Source organism: Dendrobates tinctorius, unplaced genomic scaffold (assembly GCF_039654945.1).
Source record: "Dendrobates tinctorius isolate UK_male_01 unplaced genomic scaffold, ASM3965494v1 ptg000057l, whole genome shotgun sequence".
Classification (NCBI taxonomy): Eukaryota; Metazoa; Chordata; class Amphibia; order Anura; family Dendrobatidae; genus Dendrobates; species Dendrobates tinctorius.
The window spans coordinates 12,847,501-12,872,796 of NW_027361725.1; positions in this window are offsets into that span (position 1 = coordinate 12,847,501).

Below are 25,296 nucleotides of genomic sequence, written 5' to 3' on the forward strand. Positions count from 1 at the left end.
TAACCCTAACCCTGACCCTAACCCTTAACCAAACCATACTTAACCCTAATCCTGACCCTAACCATGACCCTAACCCTTAACAAAACCATACTTAACCCTAACCCTGACCCTAACCCTAACCCTGACCCTAACCCTAACCCTAACCCTGACCCTAACCCTAACCCTAACCCTAAGCCTGACCCTAACCCTTAACCAAACCATACTTAACCCTAATCCTGACCCTAACCCTGACCCTAACCCTTAACCAAACCATACTTAACCCTAACCCTGACCCAAACCCCAACCCTAACCCTGACCCTGACCCTAACCCTAACCCTAAACCCCCTTAACTAACCCTAACTCTAACCCAAACCCCTAAATTCCATGGTTAAAAAAAAAAACGCATATGCAAAAAAACGCATACATGAGCATGCCAATGCGCACATATGCGCATCCATAGGCTATAATGGCCATTTTTAGCACAAAACGTGCGCATATGTGCGCATGCGCTTTTTTGCAGGGCCAAAAAATGCAACATGCTGCGTCTGGAAAATACAAACGCACACCCCAAAAAAACGCAGCGCATGAAAATCGCATACATGCGCTTACAAGCGCGCAGGTATGCGCACCCATGTTAAATATAGGGGAAAAAACGCATGCGCACATATGCGTTTTTTTCCAGCGCTAAAAAACGCAAATGTGAAACCAGCCTTAAAGGGAAGGTGTCATCAAAAAAATTTTTTTTTCAACAATTGAAAAATTGTAAAGAATTAATGCTTAAATTTTCTTTAAAAATATTATGATTTGCTTATAATTTAGCAAAATATGAAAAATAATTTTAAAAAGTTTGGTATTTCCACTTTTAAACACTAGGGGGAGCAGCTACTGAAATTTGGCAAAAGTCTAGTGTACAACTAGCTCACATTACTGCACTGCAGTAAATATGGGCTGAGTCTGATGATATGTGTGTTATGTCATTCCTCTCCTCCCTTCTGGGTGTTTGCTAAGGGATAAGAGAGGATGACATCTAGGAATACAGTGAGCAGCCATTTTGTTGGTGACTGCAAAGTTATACTGACAAGTAGACAGTCACTGAGGATGGCAGGCAGCAAGGATTCTGTTAGTGCTGCTCGCTGTATCACGCTCACACTCACACTGATGCTCAAGCTCATGCTGACGCTCACACTCACATGCACGCTCACGCTCACACGCTGACATTCACACTCACGCTAACACTCATGCTCATGCTTACACACGCTCACATGCTGACGCTCACACTCTCGCTCACATGCTGATGCTCACACTCATATGCTGACGCTCAAATGCTGATGCTCACACTCACAAACTGATGCTCACACTCACGCTGACACTCACACTCATGCTCACACTCACACGCTGATGCTCACACTCACGCTGACGCTCACACTCATGCTGACGTTCACACGGTGAAACTCAGACTCACACTCATGCTCACACGCTGATGCTCACACTCACGCTGACACTCAAATACACGCTCACGCTCACAGTACAGAGAGGTCACTGATGTCTGATATTAGAGCATCAGCTCTACAGCCGAAGCCTGGACTGAATGTTGTCCTCGTGTTGTTACTATTTATTTTGTATATAATGTATTTAAATGTTTCAGTTTTATTTAGTAATTTGTATTTTCATTATTAATGCAAATGTAAATGGTCGCCAGTCATGCGACATCTCATGTTATGGATTAGGTACCAGTGACATGTAACAGCAGAATAGGGACTGAAGCTCTGGAGGTGACTGGAGGATAAGACAATGTAAAAGCAGAATAGTGACTGCAGCTCTGGAGGTGACTGGAGGATAAGACACAATGTAACTGCAGAATAGTGACTGCAGCTCTGGAGGTGACTGAAGGATAAGACAATGTAAAAGCAGATGTCATGATCCAGGACGGGGTTGTTTCTTTTCCTTCCTGATCAGGTCAGGGTTAATTTATCTGCCTCTCTCTGTTTCTGGGGTGGCTATTTAGACTTGCTACTGTCAGGGTCTGGTGTCGGAGATACTTCCGTTTTACTCTGCTAGGGCAGCTGACCCAGATTACTCTTAACTGTTGTTGTTCCTCTGTATGCTTGTTCTGATATGTGTATGACCTGGTTTGTTCTTTGACATGTATCTGGTATCTGTTTTGGTATTGATCTGTTGTCTCTGGCTTCTGACTCTCGCCTTCCCTCGACTACTCTCCCGTCTTGCCCTCCAGATCCCGCACTACAGTCTGGCCTCTGAAAACCGGATCGCCTCTGACTACCCTCTTGCTTCGTCCTTCGGCTCCCGTACCCCCGTCGGGCTTCCTACCCGCTGCCCACTCCTGTCTATGCTCTGTTTAAACATCCTCGACTGGCTCCCATCCTCACGCGTGGTAGCTAGCTCTGCCCCCATCATCTCACCTGTTTCACGCGTCCAGCTAGGCTCAGGTCCTGTGCGCACAGCACGCCACGGTGTCTTCCTTACCTTCTTGCTGGTCCGTGCTCTCTGTTAGCACCCCTTAGGCTCTACCTCCAGTAACACACGCTGTGTGCCATCATATTATCACCAACCTTTAATTTAAATTGTGGGGGCATCTTTTGTTATGAACCCGCTCCGTGTTCTGTCAGAGCAGGTGACTAGTCTGACCCAAGGGATGCAAAACCTGTCTGTCTGTGGAGCAGAGGGCCTTGGTAGCATCCAACCAATGGGTACAGAGAGAGTTGACTGATATGGTTAAGTCCATTCGGAGTGCTTCCTCTTTGTCTGGCAGTATGGATGGTGGTGCTTCAGATGTTTCATTACCCTCCACTGAACCCTCTGTCAAACTCCTGGACACCTTTTCTGGGGAAAAAAGTAAGTTTTGGGTATTTAGGGAGAGTTGTAAATTGCTTTTTTCCATGCGTCCTCGGTCATCAGATGATGAGAGTCAAAGGGTGGGGATAGTTATTTCTCTTTTGAGGGAGGGTCTGCAGTCCTGGACTTGCTCCCTGTCCCCCACTGCCCCTGAGGGAATGTCTGTTGATCGATTCTTTGAGGCCCTGGAGCTGATCTACAATGAACCTGATCGTGTGAGGTTGGCTGAAGACACCATTATGAGTCTCTCTCAGGGTAAGCTCTCTGCCGAGTGGTACTGATCTGAATACATGCGTTGGACCCCAGAGGTATCTTGGAATGACTCGGCACTCATAGGGTTGTTCTTGAAAAGGGTTATCCGAGCATTTAAAAGATGCGTTGGCTCTGTATCCTCCACCTGACTCTCTCGAGGAGGCAATGACATAGGCGGTCCATATGGATCGCAGACTATGAGAGAGGGGTGGAGCAAAGTGAGGCTCCCTTATTTCCAACCAAACCTGAACCCCTATCATCTGTCGAACCCAGGGATGTGGGAGCCATCTCTGTTAAGGAGAGAGAGGAGATGTCATAGGGAGAATAAGCTCTGCTTCTACTGTGGGGCACCAGGACATTGGAAAAAGGACTGTCCCTCCTGTCCAATGACCTTCAAGGTGTCAGGAAACACCTATTTCTGGGTAGATGTCGAAGAGGTTACCCAGACCCTCAGGTACATTTTTCCTCAATTTCTAAAATGCTGATGAAAGTGGAACTTGGTGTGAACAATTGTTTTTTTCTTCCTCTACGGCTTTTGTGGATTGTGGGTCCACTGTGAATCTGATTGACTCAAAGTTGGTGGCTCACTGTAAGATAGGGACAGTCAGGTTAGGGACTCATATAAAAGTTGTGGCTATAGACTCTACTCCCCTCACCAAGGACGGGATCAGTTAAGAATCTGAGAAGTTCATCCTCAAGGTGGGTCCTGTACATCAGGAGCACATAGCCTGCTTTGCTTTGGATAATCTTCCTGCGGGTTTGGTTTTGGGATTCCCTTGGTTGCAAACTCATAATCCAGTCATCAACTGGGAATCACAAGAGATTGTTAAATGGGGTCCAAATTGTGTAAATAAATGTCTAATTTTTGCATCTGTGTCGTCCGTCGGTCTGGAAGGTATTCCGGAGTACCTGAAGGATGTCGAGGAAGTGTTCTCCGAAAGTGAGACTGAGGTTTTACCACCACATTGCCCTTTTAATTGTGACATTGACCTGATTCCGGGTGCCAAATTGCCCAAGGCCCATCTGTTGTATTGTTAAGATTGAGTCACCGTAGGAGGCAGACACAAAAATAGAAGCTATGTCCAGAAAACCAGAGAAGTTGGCAAATATCAGATTGCAGACCCCTGAACCTATCAACACAACTAGCAGTAGCTGAGGGGGGTTCCTACGATGCCCTAGACCCCTCGATCACAGCCGGAGCGCTAAATAGCCTAAAGACAGAAAAGGAAATCTAAACTGCCCCAGAGCAGACCCCAAAGTAAAAGGCAGCCCCCAACATATAATGACGGTGAAGCAAGATGAAAAAACACTCACACAGATAGAAAGATAGGCTGAGCAAACGATGGGGCCCAAGCTAGCTAAACAGAACAGGAAAGGAAGGTTGCTGTCTGCAATCTGCCAAAACCCTATCAAAGACATAAGCCAACAAGCTGATATGAAAAAGACCCTGAAGCAGCTAGGCTTCAAAAACTAAATCAGCACTCAGGTATTTTCAGAAGGCAGAGATAAAGGAATTCAGCACACCCCAGAAGGGAATGGCAGAAATCCAGAAAAACAAAGCAAAACAAAGTCTAAGCACAAATGCAAAAAGCCGAGCAGAAAACTTAGCTTTAGAGGAGCAGGAATTCAGACTGGTCTCCAAGGATCCCACAGAGAAATCACCCGTGGGGCAGAAGGGCGTCGGCAGCCTTATATCCAGTCAGTAACTCCACTCAGCCAGTCATCATCATCAGACTCAGGTGTTTGATAATCAGGCTCACTACCTTTCTTTACCAGAAGAGGGAGTTCCTCGGGCCTCAGTAGTGAAGGGGAAAATGAACTCACAACAGTACCTCCGCCTTGAGGAGGGGTCACCGAACCCTCAACCACGCCACCAGGGCGATCAAGGTGAGCCCGATGAAAGGCACGCACCAATCTTTTGGCATGAATATCAGAGGCAGAGACCCAGGAATTATCCTCCTGACCATAACCCTTCCACTTAACCAAATACTGGAGTCTCCGTCTAGCCAGACGGGAATCCAGTACTTTCTCTACCTCATATTCCATGTTACCTTCAACCAATACAGGGTCTGGAGGTGCCACCCCCGGAACAACAGGTTCAACAAACCTCTTCAACAAAGATTTATGGAACACATTACGGATTTTAAATGTGACAGGAAGAGCCAAACGAAAAGAGACCGGATTAATAATCTCCAAAATCTTGTAAGGTCCAATAAATCTAGGCTTAAACTTAGGAGAAGCCACCTTCATAGCAATATTTTTTGATGATAACCACACCATATCACCAACCTTAAACTGGGGACCAATGGTCCTATGTCGGTTGGAAAACCGCTGGGCCTTTTCCTGGGAGAGAGATAACTTATCCACTACTTGGTCCCAGATCTGGTGCATTCTCTCCACCACAGTGTCAACACCTGGGCAGGCAGAGGGCTCCACCTGCCCTGAAGAAAATCGAGGATGAAACCCAAAGTTACAAAAAAAAGGTGACATCAAAGTGGCAGAACTAGCTCTATTATTTAAAGCAAATTCGGCCAAGGGCAAAAATGAAACCCAATCATCCTGATCAGCAGAAATAAAACATCTCAAATATGACTCCAAGGTCTGGTTTGTTCTCTCTGTCTGCCCATTGATCTGAGGGTGAAAAGCAGAGGAGAAGGACAACTGAATTCCCAGCTTGGAACAGAAAGTTCTCCAAAATCTAGACACAAACTGGACTCCTCTGTCAGATACAATGTTCTCAGGAATCCCGTGCAAGCGAACCACCTGTTGTAAAAACAGGGGCACCAACTCAGAGGAAGACGTCAACTTAGGGAGTGGTACAAGATGAACCATCTTAGAGAACCTTTCACAAATCACCCAAATAACAGTCATCCTTTGAGAGACAGGCATATCAGAGATGAAATCCATTGAAATATGGGTCCATGGCCTCTTGGGGACAGGCAAAGGCATCAACAACCCACTAGAGCGAGAACACGATTTAGACCGGGAGCACGTCCCACAGGACTGCACAAAATTCCTGACATCACGAGACAAGGAGGGCCACCAAAAAGACCGACTCACCAGATCTCTAGTACCAAAAATACCTGGATGACCAGCCAATGCAGAGCAATGAACTTCAGACATCACTCTCTTCTTCCACTGGTCAGGAACATACAACTTTCCACTGGGACAACGCTCAGGTTTGTCCTCCTGGAACTCTTCCAGAGCACGTCTCAAATCGGGCGAGATGGCAGAAAGAACTAGCCCTTCGCCTAAGATGGTAGCAGGCTTGGTCACCACAGGAGAATCAGCAAAGAAGCTCCTAGAGAGGGCGTCTGCCTTGATATTCTTAGTTCCAGGAAGAAAAGAAACCACAAAATCAAAACGTGTAAAAAACAAGGCCCACCTAGCCTGTCTAGGGTTCAAGCGCTTAGCCGACTCTAGGTAAATCAAATTCTTGTGGTCAGTGAGGACCACGACTTGATGCTTAGCTCCCTCCAACCAATGTCTCCACTCCTCAAATGCCCATTTCATGTCCAACAGTTCCCGATTCCCCACATCATAATTACGTTCAGATGGAGAGAACTTTCGGGAAAAGAAAGCACAGGGATTCATTTTAGATGTTACAGGATCCTTTTGGGACAAAACAGCTCCTGCACCAATCTCAGAAGCATCCACCTCTACCTGGAACGGAAGTGAGACATCAGGTTGCCGCAAAACCGGGGTGGAGGTGAATCTTCGCTTCAGCTCCTGAAAGGAAGAAACAGCCTCCGGAGACCAATTTAACACATCAGCACCCTTCTTAGTCAAATCAGTCAATGGCTTGGCAATACTAGAAAATTTTGCTATAAATTTCCGATAAAAATTAGCAAAACCCAAAAACTTCTGGAGGGCCTTCAAAGAAGTGGGCTGAACCCAATCGTAAATGGCCTGTACTTTGGCCGGGTCCTTTTCAATAGTTGACGGGGACAAAATAAATCCCAAAAAAGAAATCCTCTGTACTCCAAAAAGGCATTTAGATCCTTTGACATACAGGGAATTCTCCCTCAAGATCCGGAACACAGACCGAATATGTTCCACATGAGAATCCCAATCCTTGGAGAAGATCAAAATATCATCCAGATAGATAATCAAAAATTTATCGACAAAATCTTGGAAAATATCGTTCATGAAGCACTGGAAGACAGAAGGGGCATTAGTGAGCCCAAAAGGCATCACCAGGTCCTCAAAATGTCCCTCCCGAGTATTAAACGCCGTCTTCCATTCATCCCCATGCTTAATGCGAATAAGATTATACGCCCCCCTGAGGTCAAGCTTGGTAAACCAGCAAGCACCTTTAACTCTGGAGAATAGATCAGAAATCAGGGGTAACGGATACTGATATTTAACAGTAATTTTGTTGAGGGCACGATAATCAATACAAGGTCTTAATGATCCATCCTTTTTGGCTACAAAAAAAAAAAAAAAACGGCACCTAAGTCTGACGGGGATGGTCTAATATGACCCTTCTCCAACGCCTCCTTAATATAGGATCGCATAGCCTCGTGCTCGGGTACAGATAAATTGAAGAGCCGACCCTTGGGAAATTTACACCCCGGGCTCAGTTCAATTGCACAGTCATAACTCCTATGAGGAGGCAGAGACGCAGACTCATTTTCACTAAATACATCATAAAAGTCCGCCAAATAATCAGGAACATCATGCGACTGAGGTGAGGTTGAAAACACCGGAGCCTCACTAAAGGCACACCGACAACCCCAACTCACCACAGACACAGATTTCCAATCCAAAACTGGATTATGAATTTGTAACCAGGGAAACCCCAGAACAATAGTATCATGCAGATTATGCAACACCAAAAATCTGCAATTTTCTTGATGGTCTGGGGCGACCCGCATTACCACCTGGGTCCAAAACTGAGGTTTATTTTTAGCCAAAGGAGTAGCATCAATCCCCCTCAAAGGGATAGGCGTCTGCAGAGGTGTCATCGGAAATCCACAACGTTTAGCAAAATCCAGGTCCATTAGGTGTAGGGCTGCTCCCGAATCCACAAAAGCCTTGGCGGAAAATGTGGACAGGGAGCAGATCAGAGTAATAGCCAGAAGAAACTTAGGTTGAACACCACCAACAGAAAACGTGTGTGCAAAGCGTTTCTCTCGTTTAGGACAGACAGAAAAAATATGCGAGGCATCTCCACAGAAAAAACACAACTTATTATGTCTTCTGAACTCCTGACGCTGCTCTCTGGAAAAAACTCTATCACATTGCATAGATTCAGACATTTTTTCAACAGGTGGCAACACCTCTCGTGCAGCTTTGCGTTAGCGCAAACGCCGATCAACCTGAATGGCTAATGACATAGAATCGTCAAGACCAGAGGGAACAGGAAATCCCACCATAGTATCTTTTACGGCTTCTGACAACCCCTTCCGAAAGAGAGCAGCCAAGGCATTATCATTCCAGGTAGTAAGTACTGCCCACTTTCAGAATTTTTGACAGTACAATTCTGCAGAATCACGACCCTGGTTCAATGCCAGCAGGGTCTTTTCAGCCTGATCAATGGCATTAGGTTCATCATACAACAACCCCAAGGCCTGAAAAAATGCGTTCACATTAGTCAGAATAGGATCATCTGGTTTCAAAGAAAACGCCCAATCCTGGGGATCGCCACGCAGCAAAGAGATGACAATTTTAACCTGCTACGCGGAGCTCCCTGACAAGTTAGGCTTCAAGGCAAAAAATAATTTACAATTATTTTTGAAATTCAAAAATTTAGACCGATCCCCAAAAAATACAACATGTGTAGGAATCTTTGGTTCAGCAGCATGTGAATGAGCAAGGTAGGCGGATATTCCCCGCACTTCCGCAGCGAGCTGCTCCACACGATCAGACAATTGCTTTATCTCCATTGAGAGAAAAAAAATTCCCCCTACGGCCTCAGAGATATAGAGGAAAAAGTATACACACTTTTTTTTTTTTTATTCAATTCTTTCCTGCTATTGAGTACCCTAGGATCTGCGGTATGGCGGGTGATTCTGTTATGATTGAGTCACCGTAGGAGGCAGACACAAAAATAGAAGCTACGTCCAGAAAACCAGAGAAGTTGGCAACTATCAGATTGCAGACCCCTGAACCTATCAACACAACTAGCAGTAGCCGTGGGGGGTTCCTACGATGCCCTAGACCCCTCGATCACAGCCGGAGCGCTAAATAGCCTAAAGACAGAAAAGGAAATCTAAACTGCCCCAGAGCAGACCCCAAAGTAAAAGGCAGCCCCCAACATATAATGACGGTGAAGCAAGATGAAAAAACACTCACACAGATAGAAAGATAGGCTGAGCAAACGATGGGGCCCAAGCTAGCTAAACAGAACAGGAAAGGAAGGTTGCTGTCTGCAATCTGCCAAAACCCTATCAAAGACATAAGCCAACAAGCTGATATGAAAAAGACCCTGAAGCAGCTAGGCTTCAAAAACTAAATCAGCACTCAGGTATTTTCAGAAGGCAGAGATAAAGGAATTCAGCACACCCCAGAAGGGAATGGCAGAAATCCAGAAAAACAAAGCAAAACAAAGTCTAAGCACAAATGCAAAAAGCCGAGCAGAAAACTTAGCTTTAGAGGAGCAGGAATTCAGACTGGTCTCCAAGGATCCCACAGAGAAATCACCCGCAGGGCAGAAGGGCGTCGGCAGTCTTATATCCAGTCAGTAACTCCACTCAGCCAGTCATCATCATCAGACTCAGGTGTTTGATAATCAGGCTCACTACCTTTCTTTACCAGAAGAGGGAGTTCCTCGGGCCTCAGTAGTGAAGGGGAAAATGAACTCACAACAGAGTATATTTCCAAAAGTCTCCATAAGGGATATATTCGCCCTTCTGTTTCTCCTGTGATTGAAGGTTGTTTCTTTGTTAGGCTACTTTCACACATCAGGTTTTCGGCGTCAGGCGCGATCCGGCGTCGTGCCGGAACGCCGGATCCGGCAAATGTTTTGTAAAACCTGATGTGCCAGATCCGGTTTTCTGCCGGATCCGTCTTGTTCTTGACAGACAAAACCGGATCCGTCTCATCCGGTTCATCCGTTTTTCTATCCGTTTTTCGACGGATTACACCGGATCCGGTTTTTAAAATTGACCCTTGTGGCCTTCCGAACGGGATTGGCTACTGGAAAACTATATATAGCGTGTTCCTACAGCCCTTCTTTGACAGGTTGTAGAGGAGAAAGTGCAGGTTGGAGAGAAGAGCAAGTTACTGGCAAAGATGGATGTTGTCATTGGAAATATTTTGAAGAATTTGGCGGATTTTACAGCGGAGGCGAATCGTTTGAGGGTGATTGTTCTGGAGAAGGAGAGAGCGAGACAGCAGCGCATCAGGCATCGTAGACGACGTTTGTGGATCCACCCCATCACAGCCAAGAGAATGACGCGTGGGGTCTATTCTACACTCTGCATGGACCTTCGACGAAACCCGGATAAATTTTTTGGATATGTTCGGATGAAAATGGAGAATTTTGATTACTTGGTGGAGCGCATTGCACACCTCATAAGAAAAGCGGACACCTATTGCCGCTTCTCTGTTTCACCCGCAGAGCGTCTGATGGTGACTTTAAGGTAAGCCACATTTATTGGATGTGATCGCATCAGAGCACACTTTCACTGCAATCTTGTTGGTGGTAGTTTGTATCTCCAAGTGTTATAGCTGAGTTTTGGAATGTAATGCTGTGATTTAAAACTAATTTAATGTTTTTTAATTCCCCACAGATTTCTTGCAACTGGAGAATCCCTTTCGTCACTGCATTTCCAGTACAGACTCGGGATTTCCACCATATCTGGAATAGTGAAGTACACATGCCGTGCACTGTGGGACTCCTTAGCTGAAGAGTTTTTACCAGAGCCCACAACAGAGAGGTGGATTGAAATTGCTGACAAGTTTCAACAGATATGTCAGTTTCCCAACTGCTTGGGCGCTGTGGACGGGAAACATATCCGCATTGTAAAGCCAGCCGGATCGGGATCGGAATATTTCAATTACAAGAAATATTTTTCAATTGTCCTCATGGCCATCGCTGACGCGGAATACAAATTTATTGCTGTTGATATTGGGGCCTATGGCCGCTCCAATGACTCTCAAGTTTTCAAACTGTCTGCCATGGGGTGTAAACTGTATGGAAACACCTTCCAGTTCCCACCACCTAGACCGCTGCCGCAAACATCTGGTCCACCTATGCCATTTGTCTGTGTAGGGGATGAAGCCTTCCAGCTGTCAGAACACCTTTTGAAACCGTACTCTAGCAGAGGATTGACAAGACCAAAACGCATTTTTAATTACCGCCTCACAAGAGCAAGAAGAATGGTTGAATGTACCTTTGGTATTCTGACAGCCAAATGGCGGGTCCTATTGACTGCGATCAACCTCAAGACAGAAACTGTTGATGAGGTGATCAAAGCTTGCGTGGTACTCCACAATTTTGTTATCTGCAAGGAACCCATTTCCATTGAGGACACCTCTGAAGAAACCACCTTGCAAGATTACCATGACATTACCACTAGAAGTTCTGTGACGGTTTCAGTAATGAGGGACAATTTTGCACTATACTTTATGTCACCTCAAGGCAGAGTACACTGGCAGGATGACAGAGTGTGAAAGATTTGTGCCCTAACCAAACTTGTGTACCTTCTGTACCAACAGTATATACCTTTGCCAACCAAAGTTGGCTATCTTGTCATGGTCTTACTATTTTTACCTTTAGGCCACAGGTGTGTACCTGGTTGTGTTTTATGCAAAGTATTTCACCTTTTAACAAAAGTTGTGTACATTGTTAGGAAATCACCAACAATAAACACAACTTTTTAGGTGAAATACTTTGCTTCAAACACAACCAGGAACACAACTGTGGCAAAAAGCTAAAATTTACCCACAGTTATATACCTGGTTTTGAATACCTTTTTATCTTTGAAATACCCTGTATTTAACCTTTTTTTTAAACATATTTTGCCGCAGAAAGAAATGACAGACAACCAGTGTAAACAATAATTTAACTTTTATTTAAAATATTTTTTTTTTGTAAACTGTTTTTAAAGTTAAAAAAACTTTTTTAATAAAGGTTTGAAACCAACTGGGCATTTTTATTACAAAACACATCATAAATCTGTGTAGTGTGGGGTGGAAATACTGCTGGAGGGGCTGCGGGACACTTTGACAATGGGAGTGTGGAGAGAGGACTGGGATCGTGGTGGGGAAGGAACAGTTAGAGGTGATGGTGTGGAAAAAGCTACAGAATGGGTGGACATGTGGGAGGCAGAAGAGGTGGTGGGCGGTGGAGTGGAGGGTTGGGCAGGGACTGTAGGAGCAGATGATGTTGATGGAAAGTTGTATGGGGAAGGAGTTTGGTACGGGGAAGGAGTTTGGTACGGGGAAGGAGTTTGGTACGGGGCAGGTTGCTGGAAGTGGGGAGATGTCTGGTACTGGGGAGGTTGCTGGTACTGGGGAGGTTGCTGGTATGTAATAGGAGGGGGAGGATGGAAAGTGGCTGGAGGGGGTGCAGATGTAATAGGAGGGGGAGGATGGAAAGTGGCTGGAGGGGGTGCAGGTGGAGGAACTACAGTGGTGGGAGGTGGAGGTTGGGAGGTAACCTGCGGTAGAGCACCGTGGCACGAATGCATTACATGCATCTGCTGGGTAGGAGATAGTGTTTCCATGCGCTCCACAACAGACCTGAAAAAGGTGTGGTTTGGCGAAGATCTTGCTTCTGAATGCATGGTTTGCAGAAGTGTCTTCACCTCCAGAATGCTGGAGTTGATCTGCTGAAAGCCTGTGGAGATTTGCTCTGACAAGACTTTTAGACAGTTCTGGAAAGATGCATTCAGATGCAAGAACTCTGGCGCATAACTCTTTTCCTGACCCCTCTGCTGCTTCCGCCCAGTACCCGCAGGTGTACTAGAGGTGGCAGGGGCAGAAGGGTGGGGTAAAGGGAAAGCGATCTCCTCACCAGCAGCTTCATGTAATGTAGGTGGCCACGATGCTCCTGTGCTGGTGGATGGGACAGATGGGTCGAATGTGTGGGAAGGCTGGGAAGGTGCAGATGTACCGGGGCGGTCGAAGTGTCCCTCAGTGCCGGTCTCCTCAGGGATCGCCTCAGAAGGGTCCAATCGTGCAGGCTCCCGAGTGCTGCTCACCGTGCTGTGGAATAAAGAGAAAAAAAAAAAATTAAAATAGTGACATGGTATGGCCCTGGCTGAAAAAAAAAAGTTACATCTAAACATTTTTTTGTCACATGTGGTGTGTAATATTTACCTTCTGGTGACTATTGTATCCCGGAGGAACGACAGGGCTCGTGCGTACTTGTACTTGCTCCTGCGTCCTCCAGATCCACTCGGGGCCCGCATCTCTTTATTGAACTCCTTCTTGAAACGATCCCTCACAGACCGCCACCGCTTCACAATTCTCTCCCCTGAAACGAGAAAGGACAAAGTGGTTAGTATACAACATCAGTGTTTCCCAAACTCCAGTCCTCATGGTCCCCAGGGGTCATGTTTTCAGGATTTCCAAAGTAAATAGAAATCCTGAACACATGATCCGTGGGGACCACGAGGACTGGAGTTCGGGAAACACTGGTTTAAATCAAGCAACCGGTACTGTATATACTTACGCTCTTTAATCTGGGCCCGAGCTTCGAGGTCCTCCCAGCGGTCCACAAGGAGCGAACAGATTTCCTCCCAGAGTCGTCGGGTAACGATAAGGTCAGCGTGGCGGCGGTCAGCCATATTCCAGAGCGGCTCCCTTTCTCTGACGAGATCGATGAGGTGGTCCACATCGATTCCTCCATCCTCACCGTCAGAGTCGGGAGCACGCTGTGAAGGCTGTTAAAGAAAAAGACAAAAATAACATAATTAGCCTCCACAAAAGAAATTAAATAAAAAGTGCAAAAAAAACAAAGCAAAAATATTTATACTTACACGCTGGTGACCGCCGCGTTGCTGTCGCCGACGACCCTGGGAGGCACTGCGAGGACCTCTTGGCCGAGCACCAGATTGGGAAGACTAGAGAAGAAAACAAAAAAAGTTATGTCTTTTGATGTAGGCATTTGTTTGCTGTGTGTGGTCTGCAGAACATTGTTTTCTATGTGTTGTGTGTAGTGTGATGTTGTGTTTCTGCGTTTGATGCAAAAAACTTACCAATTGTGAGCCCACTCCAAGTGTCTGTCCACCCCTTCCTTCTTCTTCTGGGAGCTCCTCTTCATCTTGTGATTCCTGTTTTGAAATAAAAGGCAATGAATAGACATATATTACAGAGATGATGGATTTTGGAAATAAAAACTTACCGTCAAACGCTGACGATGCGAGGGAGGGCTCCCAGAAGAAGATGTGCTGTCTTCCTGATGGCCAGACTCCATGGCTGTGGGTGGTGTTCCTGCTGCTGCCATTGCTGCTGCTGCTGCATCTATTGGGCGGCTGTTGAATAAAGAGAAACAAAGGGCCAATGAATATCTTGATATTCCATAGCCCTAGTTTGGAGGAATGGGGGATTTGATAATTACCGTCTCTCATCTGCTGCTGGACTCCCCTCCCGTTGTTCAGCATGCTGCTCCATTTGGGGTGGTGCTGATGGTGCTGCTGCAGATGTCTGCTGCCTTCTCCTGCTCCTGGTTCTTGGCTTGGGTGGCATGTTGGGTGTGGCTGAGGGTCCCACTGTCTTGCTTTTATATATGTCTTGTGGGCAGAGCTACTGAGCATGCTCAGACCAAAAAAACTGGATCCGGCCACCGGATCCGGCTGTCGCTGGATCAGGCGCTTTGCGGCGCTCAAAGGCTTTCATTGTATGAAAAAGCGGGACACGCCGGATCCGGCGTGTCCGGCTTTTTCGCCGGAGACAAAAAACGTTACAGTAGCCATTTTTTCCACACCCCGGATCGCGTCACATTGCCGGATCCGGCGAAAATCGGATGAAACGCATGGCCATCCGGCTCGATCCGGCTCTAATGCAAGTCAATGGGGGGGAAACCGAATCCGGCATTGCATTTCGCCGGATCCGGTTTCTGTCAAAAGCGCCGGATCGCGCCTGACGGCGAAAACCTGATGTGTGAAAGAGGCCTTAAGAAAAACAACTGTGGTCTTCACCCATGCCTCAACTTTCTTGAACTTAATAAGATCATGGTGAGGAACACGTACCCACTTCCTCTCATTCCTGATTTGTGTAACCAATTGTCTGGGGCCAAATGGGTTTCTAAGCTGGTCTTGCGGAGTCATATAACCTGATTAGGGTACGAGAGGAGGATGAGTGGAAGATTGCATTTCTCACATATGAAGGGCTGTTCAAAAACTTAGATATGCCTTTTGGTTTGACAAATGCTCCAGCAGTCTCAGAATTTCATCAATTATGTATTCTCCGATTTTATTGGGCGATTCATGGTTATATATTTAGATTATATACTGATTTATTCATCTGATAAGCAGGCTCACATTGGTCATCTGTGTGTGTGGTTCTCCAGAGACTCTGAGAGAACCAGCTTTTCGCTAAATTTGAGAAATGTTCATTCTTGGTTCAGGAACTGTCTTTTTGGGGTTTGTTGTATCTGGTAAGGGGTTTTGCATGATCCCAAAAAAGTTCAGGCTACTGTGGATTGGTTCCAGCCCTGGTACCTGAAAGGTCTGCAGGACTTCTTGGGATTCACTAATAATTACCGGAGGTTTATTAAGGGGTTCTCGTGGTCAAGCCCCTCACTGACTTAACACAAAAGGGGGCTGATGTCAAGAATTGGTCAGTCTCAGCAGTGGCGTCATTTTTGCCTTAAAAAAAAAGTTTCATGTCAGCCCTGGTTCTTGTCCAGCCAGACCCGTGTGAACCTTTTATTGTGGAAGTGGATGCCTCGGAGGTGGGGATGGGGGCGGTGTTGTTCCAGGGACCCACCACATTGACCAATTTGAGACCCTATGCCTTCTTTTCTAAGAAGTTCTCCCGGTTGAGAGGAACTATGATGCAGGGAATCGGGAACTTCTGGCTGTCAAGTTGGCTTTTGAGGAATGGAGGCATTTTTCTGGAGGGGGTGGTTCATCCTATCACTGTGGTGACCGATCACAAGAACTTGGCTTACATTGAGTCTGCCAAAAGGTTGACACCTAGGCAGGTCAGGTGGTAGCTTTATCTTCCCGGTTCCAGTTCTCAATCACCTTTCGACCAGGGTCCAAGAATGTTAGGGCCGATGCCTTGTCCCGGTGTCTGGATCCGTTATCTCCCCCCAAACCTCCATCCTCCATTCTTCAACGGGGTGGTGGCTGATATTTCTGAGTTGGAACGGGAAATTCTAGAAGCTCAGTCGCAGGCTCCTCTGTCTAAGCCAGGAGATAAACTGTTTGTTCCGGTTCAATTTCGTCTCAGGCTTCCCCGCGAGTTCCATGATTCAGCTCTGAGTGAACATCCTGGGATCTCGGCTACCCACCATTATGAGGGTATTTTGGTGGCACTCGCTTTCTACTGATGTTGAGAAATTTGTGTATGCTTGTGAAGTTTGTGCCCATGCTAAGAGCTCCCATAACCGGCCGGGGAATTGGTGCCTTTTCCAATTCCCGATAGACCATGGACATATCTGTCCATGGATTTTATCACCAATCTTCCTAAGTTCAGGGGTACTATGGTCGTATGGGTGGTGGTGGACCAGTTTAGTAAGAAAATACACTTTCTACCTTTGACGGCTTTGCCATCTGCTGAAATGTTGTCCAGGTTGTTTGTGCAGAAGGTGGTTTGATTGCATGGTGTGCCTTTGAGTGTGGTGTCTGATCCAGGTTTTGGAGGGCATTTTGCAAAAGGTTGGGTGTTGCTTTGTTCTTTTTATCCATGTACCATCCAGAAACCAATGGTCATACGGAGCGAACCATTCAGTCTTTGGGGCAAATTGTGCATTGCTTATCCACTGCTAGACAGGATGATTGGTGTGATGTCTTGCCTTTGGCTGAGTTTAAATTTAACAACCGTGTCAATCAGTCTACGGGTATGTCCCACTTCTTCTGCAGTCATGGTTTCAATCTGTATTTTGGGGTGTTCTCTCGCTTGGACACTGGGTGCCCTGGGACTGATGGGGCGATACAGCGGTTGGGGGAATTGTGGCGGGAGGTCCTGAGAAATATTGGAGAAGCTCAGAAAAAATACAAGTTCTTTGGTGACAGGAGACGGGCTGTGGGACCAGTGTTCCAGGTTGGGAATAAAGATAGTTTGTCCACTAGGAATATTAAACTTAAGGTTCCTTTTGCAAAAATGGGGCCTAAGTTTATTGGCCCTTATGAAATCACGGAAATAATTAACCCGGTGGCGTTTCAGTTGCATCTTCCGTCGTCTTTCAGCATCTCTAATGTTTTCCTTAAAACCCTTTTGAAACCGTTGGGAGCGGTTGAGGAGGGATATTCAGGTTCATCCCCTCCGATCTCGGTGAATGGCCAGATGGAGTACGAGTTGGAACGCATCATGGATTCTCGGATGGTCTGCCGTACCTTACACTATCTTGTGCATTGGAAGGGTTATGGTCCAGAGGACCGATCTTGGATTCCTGCCCGGTCGGTACATGCTGATCGTCTGGTCCAGTCCTTTCATGCCAGGTATCCTGGGAACCTGGGGGTCTGGTGACCCCCTCATTGAGAGGGGGGTACTGTCATGATCCAGGACGGGGTTGTTTCTTTTCCGTCCTGGTCAGGTCAGGGTTGATTTATCTGCCTTTCTCTGGTTCTGGGGCAGCTATTTAGACTTGCTACTGTCAGGGTCCAGTGTCAGTGATATTTCCGTTTTACTTGGCTAGGGCAGCTGACCCAGGTTACTCTGTTAACTATTGTTGTTCCTCTGTATGCTTGTTCTGATCTGTGTATGATCTGGCTTGTTCCGTGACTTGTATCTGGCTTCTGTATTGGTAAGTTTGGTACCTTTGGTATCTGCCGTGTCTGGCTTCTCACTCTCGGCTTTCCCCTGACTACTCTCCCGTTTTGCCCTCCAGATCCTGCACTACCATCTGGCTTCTGAACCCCGGCTCGACTCTGACTACCCTCCTGCTTTGTCCTTCAGCTCCCATACCCCTGTCGGGCTTCCTACACTCTGCCCACTCCTGTCTACGCTCTGTTACCACATCCTTGGCCGCTTCCATCCTCATGCGTGGTAGATATCTCCGCCCCATCATCTCTCCTGTTATCGCACATCCAGCTAGGCTCAGGTCCTGTGCGCACAGCATGCCATGGCATCTTCCCTACCTCCTTGCTGGTCTGCATTCTCTGTTAGCACCCCCTAAGCTCTACCTCCGGTGACACATGTGTGGGGAAGGTGACTTGATGGACAGACTTGACTGGAAGTGGGAGGGGACGATTTGTGCACTACAGACGGAGATTGGCAATGACAGAAAGGTAACAGCAGGGAAAGACAGAAAAGGGAGTGCAGTACCGAGATTTGACCACAAGATGGCAGGGGGGAGTGTAGATCAGGACTTCACATCAGCTTAGGGCTTAGGAAACCACTTAGTCATGGGGGGTGGGGAGATAGGAGCCCAGGAGGGAAATTCCCAGTGAGAGAGGGGATAAATAGGACAGGACAGGGTTCCAGGTTAGGTTAGTCCCGGGAGGAGCTCAGGTGGAGAGACTCACTACAGAAGACTGACGACGGTGGAGAGCTCAACCAGGGGACTGACAGGAGAAGACAGTCAGAGGGGTGGCCCTGACACGACGTACCGCAGGACAGATGAGGCCCCGGGGGTACCGTTTGGACGATGACCTCGGGCAGGTGAAGCGTTGGCAGTAGATTGGTCTAGGACAGCCCCAGCGAAAGATCCACGAGGAATGTCATCATGACTGAAAGAAGGTGAAGGTACCCGGCCCTGGAAACGGAGAGCTGTAAACGTGCTGCGGTGTATGGCTACGGTTGTCAGGAGGCCAGCCAATAAACTCGGACCTGTTACAATTTGAATCTGCCTCAGTCTCGTCTTTGCATCGTCCGGTCATGGTAAGCAGTGGACCACCCCCCAATCTGGGCCCTTACTACACATGCTGTGTGTCATCACAGCAGAATAGTGACTACAGCTAAGGAGGTGACTGTCTCTTCCCATGTGTGCTGTCTCTCTCCCCATTTGTGCTGTCTCTCTCCCCATTTGTTCTGACTCCATCCCCCTGTGCCTTGTCTCTCTCCCCATGTGTGTGATTCATCCCCCTGTGCCTGGTCTCTCTCTTCATGTGTGCTCTATATCCCCCTGTGCCTAGTCGCTCTCCCTCCTATGCATTCCTCTCTCCCCATGGGTGGCTCCCCCCTCTTATGCACTCCTCTACCCCCTGCATGTCTCTCTCCCTATGGGTCGCTTTCCCTCATATGCACTCCTCTCCCCCTTGCATGTCTCTTTCCCCATGGGTCGATCTCACTCCTATGCACTCCTCGCCCCCTTACATTTCTCTCTCCCCATGGGTCACTCTCCCTCCTATGCAGACCTCTCCCCCTGCATTACATCTCTCCCCCTGGGCACTTTCCCCCACCCCATGTTCATAGCAGTTTGTGATGATCACACTCCTGCACTCTGAACACTGCAGGCTGTTGGTGAGCGATGATTTAGCATCGCTGGTCACCGATCACTGACGATACTTAACTCACAGCTCCACTGCTCGCGGTGCTCTTCTCTCCCCACCAATTTCCCATTCTCAGTCACATCTCTCCATGCTCCTCCTACAAACCGCTCACATTGAGCCGAGCAGTAATTGGGGAAAAGTGGAGCTCACAGAATACACTGTGGGCACCAGGAAAATGGCGCCGATCTTCTCTCTCTGCTGTGATCTGGCAGCCTAGGGGGCATGCTCAAATCACAGTAGGGAGCAGCTCAACACAAAGTATAGGGTTGGCGTGTGACCGCTGTCTCCTATGCCCAGGGCTGCCGTATTTGCAGAGTGTAAGTCTCGTGCAGTGACTCCTGCAAAGCAAAGTGGCAGCCCCCATTGTCTGCAAAAATAATTAATAATAAAAATATTAAAGTTAAAAAATGTATTTTTGTATTAAAAATAATTGTTTAAATAAACAATCATTTTTAATAAAAAAAAATAATTGCGGAACCTTCCCTTTAAGCTTCCTCACAGGCTTCATCTCCTAGTTTTTCCTGATACTTGATTGACTCGATCTTGTACTCCACATTTGGCAGGTTTCCAGTACTAGAGGAAGCAAAGCAGGCATTTCTTACAACACATACAGTGAATTAAATAATTATTTGATCCCTGCTGTGCTTGCCAACAAGGGTCTTGCCACCAAGTATTAAGTCTGGTTTGCCAGAGGGATCAAATACTTATTTCTCACTGCAAAATGCAAATAAATTAATGTAATTTATACAATGTGATTTTCTGAGTTTTATTTTTTATATTCTATCTCTCAATGTTATAATTAACCTACCCTTAAAATTATAGACTGTTCATGTCTTTGTCAGTGGGCAAACTTACAAAATCAGCAAGGGATCAAATACTTATTTCCTTCATTGTAGCTTTCCTCTCCTCCTGCATAATAGATACTGACAGCGAGATTTTTGAGGAAAGCAGGGCTGTGTGTCACCACATATCTCACACAGAGAAAGCTGAATCTGAATTTTTCTGAGGGCATGTTCTTTTTTCCCCTGCATAATACTTCCTGCTGATGATTGTTCAATGTCATACAGGGGAAAAAGTAAAATCCCCAAAGATGAATTTTTGCCAATGCCCTATTTGTTGAAGGGGAAATTAGAATAAAAACTTTACAAGTTAATGTCTCCACAACATAGGCTAAAAATGAAAAAAAATAAATCTACATTCTTTTCAGGTCTGTAGCTGCTATTACATGATGTGGACAGTTTATCCTGCGGAAACTGGTCAAATGTGTTCTTCAAATCAAGATTGTGTGTTAAATATCTATCTAAAAAGACAAAATGAGATGTAGCGCCAGCTAAACCATGTGTGCATGCAAAGCTTTCCAGGCAAAGCCCAATCCTATAGATATGTGAAAAATGGGAATAGCAGCACTCCAATTCCAAAAACAGATGGTGTTTATTCGCCCAACATGCCAAAATTTTTGTTTGTGTGTATCTGTTGTACATATATTTTCATTTTTCATTATTGGCATTTTTTTTAAATAACATAATCTTAGTTCAAAATAAAAAATAGAAATCTTGCAGTTTTCACACTGACCACTAGGACTTTAGTCTCGGTTTTCCAAAATATCAAGAAGTTACACGGTTACATTGGCCACAATGAACAGATTTGGAGCCTCTCTTTTGTACATAAGCATCTAATGAGCTAGTGCAAAGGTCATTGTAAAGGGAGGGGAAGCATGGTCACCTGTGACATTGCTTTCTGTGATTGGATCCTGGATGGATGAAATTCTGTGTTATTAACTGTCTAGAGGTTCCACCTGTCATTGTAATCCTTTCTTTGATTAGGACCCTGCTGAAAACAATTACTGAAAAATAGGAGCTAGAAGTCTAAAAAATACCCGAGTGGACAGTGGGAAAAATGCAAGATGACTAATATTATTTTTTAATAAAATCGTATTTTTATTTATTTTTTTAAATGCACGCAACAAAAAACCTAGTCACAGCAATCCGTCAATGTAGAACTACACATGGCCTTAAATAGGCAAGAAGCTTATTATGTTACTTTTAAACCCTTCACTCACAAGTCTGTTTTCACTTTGATGACCAGGCCAAACTTTAAATTCATGATCAGTGCCACTTCATGTGGTAACAGCTCTCGAATGCTTTAATTGAGCCAACTGATTAGGAGACTCTTTTTTGTGACATATTTTACTTTATAATAGTGGTAAAACTTCTTTGATATGACTTGCGTTTATTTGTGAAAAAATGGAACTTTGACGAAAACTTTGAACATTTTGCAACTTTCAAACTTTTATTTTTTATGCCCTTAAATCACAGAGTGGTGTCACGCAAAATAGTTAATAAGTAAATTTCCTACATGTCAGCTTTACATCACTACAAATTTTAAAACTTTTTTTTTTGTTAGGAAGTTAAGGGTTAAAATTTAACCAGCAATTTCTCATTTTTCCAACAAAATTTACAAAACCATTTTTTCTTAGGCACCACATCACATTTGAAGAGACTTTGAGGGACTTATATGACAGAAAATACCCCAAAGTGACACCATTCTAAAAACAGCATTCCTCAAGGTGTTCAAAACCAGGTTCAAGAACTTTATTAACCCTTCAGGAATCTTTGTAATGTGGAAGGAAAAATTTAGTATTTAATTTTTTTTCACAAAAATGTTACTTTAGCCCTATTTTTATTTATTTGTGCAAGGGCAACAGGAAAAAGGAAAAAAAAAACATGACAGAATAAAATAACATAGGAACACACAAAAAGAAGGGAACAATAAGAATAAAAATACATAATAAAATGCATAAAATGAGATTAAAAGGTAATATTAAGAACAAACGTATTACAATAAAAAGTATATTTAGTTAAAAGGGAGTAAAAATAAAAAATAAAATTATCTCGTCACTTTCTCAATAGTCAAGTTCAATCCCTCAGGGGCCAATGTACCTAGCTTAAATATCTAAAAACATTCCCGATTAATTAAGCTTCTGTAACGATTATACTGTGCAATGGAAAACCATTCCGAATGTTCTGGTGATGCTTTTTAAATATTGGAGTGCATTGGAATGCAGTTGCGGGCTCCAATATGTAGGCAGCACCATACAGACCATGCACGCACGGTTAAATAAGCATCGCCAGAACATTCGAAATGGTTTTCCAATGCACAGTTTGTCCAAACATTTCCTAACTATGCACCAGAAGGACCCAAAATTATTAAAGGTAATGATTATTGATTATATACCAGATACTGTGTCTGATTGTTACAGCAACTTAATTAATCGGGAAAGTTTTTGGATATTTAAGCTGGGCACATTGGCTCCGGAGGGATTGAACCTGACTATTGAGAAAGTGAAGACAGGGATAATTTTTAGCTACATATACTTTTTATTGTAATACGTTTGTTCTTAAACTTACCTTTTAATCTAATTTTGTGCATTTTATTATGTACGGTATTTTTATTCTTACTGTTCCCTTCTTTTTGTGTGTTCCTATGTTATTTTATTCTGTCATGTGACATGCTAATCATGTGATTGTTGATTGCTTGGATCATTTGATTGGTTGTCTGTTATATATATATATACCCCTTCCTGTCTGTGACTGAACACGAATCTGAATGTGCTACGTTTGTGCTGAATTTTGAAGTGATCTAACAGACATGCTAGTGCCTGCTGTCTCAGATGTCGTCGTAACGATATCGGGTCGCCATGGTAACGATCGGGACCCCGTGATGAACTTTCCGGATATAGGATTGGTGTGCAGCCATATTGCGGGGTCGTCGATCCAAGGGCAGAGGATCTTTTCCCTCTGCCTGCTTGCTAAATGCTGTGATTGCAGCATTTAGGGGGTTAAAGTATAGGGAGCAGTGCGGGCACTGTTAGAATCAGCTGACAACCAGTGGCACAATAAAAACCTTGTCTGGTAAGGATGTGTAGACAAGAATGCCAAGTCCTGGAAGGGGCCATACCCCCAATCCTATTGCATATTCTACTAAAAAATAGGGCCTGCACACCTCCAGGGCTCAGTATTTATATCTACACATCCTTAAAAGACAAGGTTTTAATTAGCTACACCTGGTTTTCTTTCATTTCTCTATTCTGATGAGGCCTGATTTGGCACATGAAGAGGTCTGCCTCTGTCCTAACAATAATGATAGGGACCAACCATATTTAGGTACACCTTGATGTGGTTGGGTGACTTTTATGCTTTTTGATAAAAAAAACCTTAAGTATCTGATGTTGTTAATATTTATAGCAACTGTGAAGTTCATGTGTTCATTAATCACAATGTGCTGATGCATAGTGTATGCACATTTGTATATGTGCCACGTAGCATACTTGTGCACCTGTATATTAATTTAATAGTAAGGGTGTGTAGACCTTTTTTTGTAGACCCTAAAAGAGACCAAGATCCAAGCTACACCTGATTTTCCTTCACTTTACCATTCAGATGTGTCCTATTTTGGCATGTGAGCAGTTTGCGGTTTGCAGTGATGGACAGGAGACAGAGCAAGGGTTAACGTATTTTACTTTAACAGATATGTACTCCACGCAGGGAGATAAGGGGTTAAACAGGGATAATGCAGATAGCAGGTAAATAAGAGTATATAGTTTAAGGCAAAATGCAAAGGACAATAATGGTAGCAGTTCTTGAGGTATCACTTATCCGATCAGACGACTTCCAGACTGTAGAGTCCACGAAGCAAGAGTTGGCACCAACAATGGTCAGCGCAGGGTTAATCCGGTGTAGTCCTGAAAACAACGACGAGCTGCATCCTTCTGGCAGTGGTGAGTCTCTCGTGCCTCCTGCAGGATTCTCAGTCCAGCGGGTGCTGTGGAGGGTAAGGCACAGGCTTCAGCAATGTCTGAGCCCAACGTGGCCCGACAAATATTTAGCGGGGAGTCAGAATTCAGTTCACGGTTACACACCCTGTACTTCTTAGGCGGCACACACGCGGTACTCACGAGCCCGGAGTGTTTGGCACCTGGCTTTGCAGGGGCCAACGGGCACACGCTATATCTCAGTTCACAGTCGCTGTGGGCAGCAGCAGTGAGCTGCTGTTGTGCTCGAGTGCTGGAGCACTCACCTCCCACTGCTGCGCGCTGTGTGTTCCCACCAAGTCTACCTGTTTCCATATGCGCTTTTGCTTCTTAGCCTCAGATACACACCCTGCTGCCAAGTGCAAAGGTTGGTCCAGTTATTTAAGCTGTCCCCTGGACAACAGAGGAGACAGCCCCAACAGTTCCGGATCCGGCGCAAGAAAGGTACCCCCTGCCCGGTCCTTCTGCTTACAGGCATATGCAGAGGTAGGACCTTGGTGATAGGGACCATCCATATTTAGGTACACCTTGACGTATTTGAGTAGCTTTTACACTCGTTTAAAAAAAAATGGTAACTAAGTACATTGCGTAACCTGAAAAGACAAACTAAGATTCTTGCTACAAATATGGTTTATTGTGATCCGGCACCAAAGAAAATACTTGTTTGTCCAATGTCATGACCACCTGGTGGTCTTCCTTAAAGAGATCTGTATGGGAACTTACCGGGTATAGGATTGGTGTGCAGCCATATGTGGCAAGTACCCACACAGATGTTTTTGAGAAAGACCACCAGTTGGTCGAAACGTTGGCAAACATCTGTCTTTTCTTTGGTGCCGGATGAAAATTAAC